At 34.5% G+C, this 6,599-nt stretch overlaps 1 protein-coding gene and 1 non-coding gene across 2 annotated transcripts in view; one reads left to right on the top strand and one right to left on the bottom strand.

The window, feature by feature from the left end:
• Window positions 1–6,599, bottom strand: part of LOC118741833 (adenosine 3'-phospho 5'-phosphosulfate transporter 1) — a 128,792-nt gene that overhangs the window by 112,056 nt on the left and 10,137 nt on the right. The gene's annotated exons all lie outside the window — the stretch shown is intronic.
• Trnat-agu lies at window positions 2,081–2,154 on the top strand. Its single transcript has one exon. It is a non-coding gene; the product is annotated as a tRNA-Thr (tRNA).

The following is a 6,599-nucleotide window of genomic DNA, read 5'->3' as shown; positions in this document are numbered from 1 at the left end:
TGTCCGTCTGTCCGTCTGTCCGTCTGTCCGTCTGTCCGTCTGTCCGTCTGTCTGTCTGTTTGTATGCAATCTAGTCTCTCAGTTTTCGAGATATCCGGATCAAATTTGGTAGGTGGGTGTATTTTTATAATGTATTAATCATTTGTCGGAACCGGAAGAATCGGACCACTATAACATATAGCTCCCATACAACTGATTGTTCAGATATGAGATTTTTCGTTATAACTTCTCCATTTACGCAGCTACGAACATGAAATTTTGCAGTACTTGCACCCATTATCAACAGAATGCTTACAGTGAAAATTACAAAGATCGGGTCACTATAACCTATAGCTCCCATACAACTGATTGTTCAGATATGGGATTTTTCGTTGTAACTTCTCCATTTATGCAGCTACGAACATGAAATTTTGCAGTACTTGCACCCATTATCAACAGAATACTTACAGTGAAAATTACAAAGATCGGGTCACTATAACCTATAGACCCCATACAACTGATTGTTCAGATATAAAATTTTTCGTTATAACTCCTCCATTTATATCGCTAGGAACATGAAATTCCGCACTGTTTTCAATAGTTATCAACAGAAGACTTACAGTGAAAATAACAAAGGTCGGGTCACTATAACCTGCAGACCCCATACAACTGATTGTTCAGATATGAGGTCTTTTATCATAACTCCTCCATTTATGCAGCTAGGAACATGAAATTTCGCACCACTTTCACTCATTATTTACAGAATACTTACAGTGAAAATAACAAGGATCGGATGACTACAACATATATCTTCCATACATCTGATTGTTCAGATATGGGATTTTACGGTAAAACTCCTTTATTTGAATAGCTAAAACCGATAAATTTCGTAAGATATTTTATAAATAATAATACAAAGTCTACTGAGAAAATCATCAAAATCTATGCTGTATAAGCTTTACCTCCTATAGCACTGATTGTTCAGATACCAGTTTTTGCCATATATCTCCTTTATGTAGGAAACTAAACCCAATAAATTGTGTTACCGGTTTACATACCGATCACATAGCAGTGAAAATCACTTAGATTGGTGCCATATAAAGTATATCTTCCATACCTCTGATTGTTTAGATGCGATTTTTTATATAAGTATGTAACTCCTCTATCGATGTATGCAGATGTATTCAAAAGCAGTAATCTGTCAAAGTAAAATTTGCAGATATTCATGAAAGGTATGAAGCCTTCGGCATAGCCGAAGACAGCGCTGCTCTTACTTGTTTTTGTAACATTTCGTAATATTTTTCCAGCTAAAATTTTTTGTTGTTTTTATATAAAAATATGGTCTAAGCTTTAACCAAAACCGTGAAAATCACAGTTTCAAACTTTATACTAAATTTAGGAAAATTCAACAAATTTTCATCAAAATTTCATCTTTTTATTCTGAACTTTTTTCCGAGCCTACTTTTTCGAGTTTTTTAATATAACAAGCGCAATTTACAAAAACTTGCGTTGATATTTTGAAATTTTGTTGTTGAAATTTTGATAAAAGCTTAGACGATATTTTTATATAAAAATAACAAAACAAAATTTAGCTCGAAAAACTTTACGAATATTTGAAGGAAATCAACACGTGGTCATTTGTTTGAGTCACTGTACATACATCAAAACAAATATAATAAAAGACAACATTTACTATCTTAACGTTCGCAAGTAGAATAATTTAATAATATTGCCATTTGTGTGTATTTGGAAGCAAAATATTAAATTCGAACAATAATAATGCCTTAAATTATTTATTTTTAGTATTTGTACCAATAAAGCGTAACCTTTGCTGTGAAATGCATAAGCATGCTCCTAATGTTTTTAGTTTACATACATACTTACATACGCATCAACACGCATAGATATGTATGTATGTAAAATTGGCATATCTATAAATATCAATTTGGCCTATTTTATTCTACTTCGTCTTCTTATCGCACTTCAATTTATTTATTGTTGCAAATATTGTTTGATCATTTTTTACTTCTTCTTATTCTTACTTTTCCTGTTTTCCGCTTTCACTCTTTTGGCTAGCTTATCAGCCGCCGCTAGTCACCATGGCGCCGTGGCTTAGTTGGTTAAAGCGCCTGTCTAGTAAACAGGAGATCGTGAGTTCGAATCTCGCCGGGGCCTTTGTGAGACCACTTGTGAAAAAGTGGTGGTCTCCATTATTTTTTTTTTTTGTTTCTTGGAACCATCTAAAAATCATAAGTGCATCAGATGGAAAGGTATAGCCATAATATTTAGGCAAACTACAAAATCACTAATTAAAAGAAAAATTAAGTGCCAATATATGCAAAGACATATTACTTGGTAACTATAATACGTTATAAAAAATTAAATTTTTCGAAAATAAGTTTAAAACACAAAAACTTTGATATAAATAATGTAGATGGCATTTTTGCAGACAATTTTATCAAATTAAATGTACTAAGAGCGCCATTACTGTCGAAATTCGACCGTTTTTCTAGTTTTTTTAAGACCCTTGGAGAAGTTTTCTAACTTCGTTTAACTTATAAGATACAAAATTCCTAACTGGAAAATCTCCTGCTTTGGAACTTAAAGGTGACTACAATTTTTTATAAGTTTGATGGTCTTTGGAGGTGCTTGGCAGGACTTGTAATTGACCCGATAGATTCCAGTTTGTCAATGAATTTCAATAATTTGATACATATCGATAATTCAATGAGTTTCAAAAACACTAAAATCCTATAAATCTACTAAATTCGATAATTTGACTAATTTCGATAATACTTCTTTAAATTGCGATAACTGTGCATTTCGAGGGCTCAATAAGCTTCGATAACTCAAAAATGTATATATCTCGATAGCTCGATCAACTTTGGATATCTTTATAAAATTTGATAAGTCGGTTAATTTTTATACCATCTGGTAACACGATAAAATTCAATAATTAGTGATTGCTCGTTAAGCTTTTATAACCTTGAAATTTCGATAACTCGATATATTTTGAAAATTCCAATAACTTCAACCCTATATATTTTAATAACTATAAACTTCGATTATTCCATAAATTTCGGTAACTTGATAACTTTCGATAACTAAATTTTTTATGACTGAATTTATTTCGCTTCTTATCGAAAAATTTCTATAAATGTTCTTACCCTTTCAGTTACCTCAATTCTTATGTATTTCTCATTGTTTTCCTTTTTGTCTTTACCTTCAATTTTTCTTTCGTTTTTTTATATTCAACAATTTTTATTGAGCTCGAGGCCATTTTTAATGAAAAACTTATTGTGGAAAAGCAACAATAATTTGAAAAAATGGTAGAAGTGACAGCTATTTCGGAAATCACCACATTTCCTCATCAGACTTAATTTTTTTATCTTAAACGTTTTTATCATTCATTTTTTCATCATCACATTTATCTTTATTACAAAGTTTAATTTTAAATACGAAGTAAAACAAAATGCGAAAACAATTTAAATTGAATAGGTTTCAACAACAACTATACACAAACACGGAAACTTTTAAACGATGATTTTCGCTACTTTTTATAGAAAGAGGTATTAGTTTAGATCTAAAGCTATCCAAGTAACCATTATGTGATACGCAAACCTTGACATATATGTACATATGCACTCCGAGCAAAGCTCGGTCAACCTGTTACTATTACTTTAAAATAGAAATTACATTAATTTTCCTCCGCCATATCTCGCACACACACGCACACGTTATATTTTTGTCTACTCAGCCATAAATGAGCGAACTCGCCTACATTAACGCGCGAAAGTTTCAACTAATAAATGCAACCTTCTAAATACCAACGACTAAATAAGTATGAAAACTGTCAGCGACATCCACCTGCCCACACTTAGTTGCACTTCATTAAGGTGGAACAATGGAAGTTTTTAATCTTTCCTGCCAGTTAAATGAATAATGATGACAATGGCGCTTTTACTCAACTCATAATGAGTTTATGGTTTCTAATGGAAAACTAACAACAAAGATTCAAGCTTTGGCAGTACAAAGACAATATTCTCTTTTTTTCGAAATTTACGTGACAAGAAAGTTTCTGAGTAGTTTTTGAATTTACATACATACATACATACCTGTCAAAACAAGCAGCTGACCTTTATGTGTCACTGGCTGGAAACATCTGTTAAGGAATTTTGTTTGTGCTTTTGTTACGAATTTAATTAAATATTAATTGTTTTATGAAGAACAATTAAGTAATGCGGCGTTTTGATGCTAAGGTTTCATATATTGATATGTATGTACATAAATATATTATGTAGATATATTTTTCTCTGTGTACAAACATTAATTATTAAACGTATACTTATTTTAATTGAAAAATTGTTGCTTCATTGTGACATTTCATTTTGTTGACTTCTTAGGCTTTCTTCTTTTTGTTTGCTTTAATTTGGTAGCTTCTATGTTAGTATATGTACTCCTCTTTTATAATTTTGTGTATTTATTTGGTTCTTATTTATCAAGCCGAGGTGGTAGCATTTTAGTTCTGTGTCAAAGGGAAGCCTTGGAATGGGTTTGAAAGGAGCGTTCATAGTTATCTGGTTAGACAGCCACGCAGTCGGCTGGGTCCGCTCCAAAAGCACGATCCTCCCCAGGCTCTTCAAAAAGTTTTTAACACGCTTCAATTCTTGGGGAGAAATACGGTAACACTGTCCAAGTGGCAAAAAATTAGAATTCGTCAAACAAAAAGCATTAAAAAATCGCACTCTTGTTTTTGCTCTTAACCGCCTAAGGAATTTTGACAGAGCCGACTCATCGGTAATTGTCATTGTTCGTTCTTTAATAAATCCCTATATCCGATGCTTGGAAGGCTAATCCCGCGGTATATGAGGCATATGTCGGCATCGCCTTTCTTGTAAATTGGGTAGAGTACACTTCTATTTCAGTAGTTGATTAGCTTTTTGATTTATCAGGCGCGAAATTGCTATTTGTACCTCTCCATAGCCGGGTGGTGGCACATAGACTCAGTCCTCATCAACTGGGAGCTCGGATTCATCACCTCCGCTAGTGTCAGTGCTGTTATTATTCAACAGGGCGGAGAAATGTTCTCTTTGTAATTTAAATAAATTCGTGACATCGGTGACTAGGTTGTCCGGTTTGGTTTCGCACGAACTCTCGGGCATTAAACATTGCGTAAGCCATGTTACTGCTGATACACTTTTTGGCGTAGTTCCTAGTATTTATAGTTCTTCGCTCTCACATATTTTGCCCGGTCTAACTGTGTTGCACGTCTCGATTTCCTGCTGCGTGGCCCTGTCTTTTCTACAGCCGTATGGCATTTCTTGTAATACCAGTAGTCTAGTAGTCCTTTTGCAATACCACGTGTATGATAGTACGAAAATTTCGCATAGGGGCGAAGAAACTTATTTTCTTCAAAACGTTTGAATGGTTTGCTAACTAAGCTTACTTGTCAAGCAGGGAGGCAATGAGACAAGGCAACCAAAATAATTTTGTTCTATGCCACCTCATTCGAGGTATTGCATTTGTGAGATACGCGGTATTATGCGGCCGGGGACGATTTAAATTTGTGGCGATCAAAAACGAGCTTTAACTCTCTGCGCGTCTTTTTAGATCGGTGGTTCTCAAAAAAAGCACATGTGGGCAAAGCTTTTTAAGCTTTCTCTATATGTACATACATTTTGTAAGGATGTTCATTCGATAAAAGCTCTCCCGTGACGCCACTAGTTTAAATCGGGGTTGGCACCGCCTTGCCCCCGCACGTGCTAGAGTAAAAGCTCTCTCGGTCCATCGCTGGTTTAAACCGGCAATGGACATTTCCTTGCCCGCGGGCAAAGCTCTTTTAAGCTTTCTATATATTTTGTATATGCGCGCGCAGAGTAAAAGCTCTCTCTGCTTATCGCTGGTTTGATTCTACTGAAAGCGTTAAAAAGCTTCTCCTGCGGAACTGGCCATGGCCGATTTAAATCATCATATATGTGTATACATTTTACAGCTATAAGGGAACGCCCCTTACACACACACACACTGTAAACAGAGAAAGTTTTTCAAAGTCAGAAGCTGTTTTCACAGTAGAAAATTGGCTCTCATCTGGCAGTTAACTAACTTTATATTTGCGTAGCTTCTTACTTACACACTTAAATAAAGAGTTAACTGGCGAACAAGTGTTACCTCTTAAGAATCATTCCACATTTCTGGTTTACTATCTGTACAATTAGCTTTCAAGTTTTGCACTAAAAATCTAAAGGTTATGCCGAATACAAGGTTTCTCGTCACCGTGAAAATAGACCTAACTAAGCAAAGCCTGAATCTCGGTTAAATATTCGACGAACTCAGCCTTCGATGAACAGAGGCCCTGCCAGTCAAATCCAAATTCAGGCATCAAAATTTCTATTGAGCTTTGAGGCTGTTTCCAGTTGAAACTTTTATTTTATAACTTGCCCTTGAATCCTTGAAATTTAGATAAGTGTGGAATCTGCTTTCCTAATGCAAACTACGCAAACCCCCTTAACTTTTTATTTAATTTTGATTAACAAACTAACCAGCAGCTGGCACGTCTGGCATTGCCGTTTAGTATTTCGAATTTCTTTATATTTTGCCATAACTTTCGTTCCCCCGTTATT

This window comes from Rhagoletis pomonella, unplaced genomic scaffold (assembly GCF_013731165.1).
Source record: "Rhagoletis pomonella isolate Grant_MI unplaced genomic scaffold, Rhpom_1.0 Rhpom_scaffold_00001, whole genome shotgun sequence".
Classification (NCBI taxonomy): domain Eukaryota; kingdom Metazoa; phylum Arthropoda; class Insecta; order Diptera; family Tephritidae; genus Rhagoletis; species Rhagoletis pomonella.
Note: the sequence above shows the minus strand (reverse complement) of the source record. Positions and strands in the feature narration are given on the sequence as shown.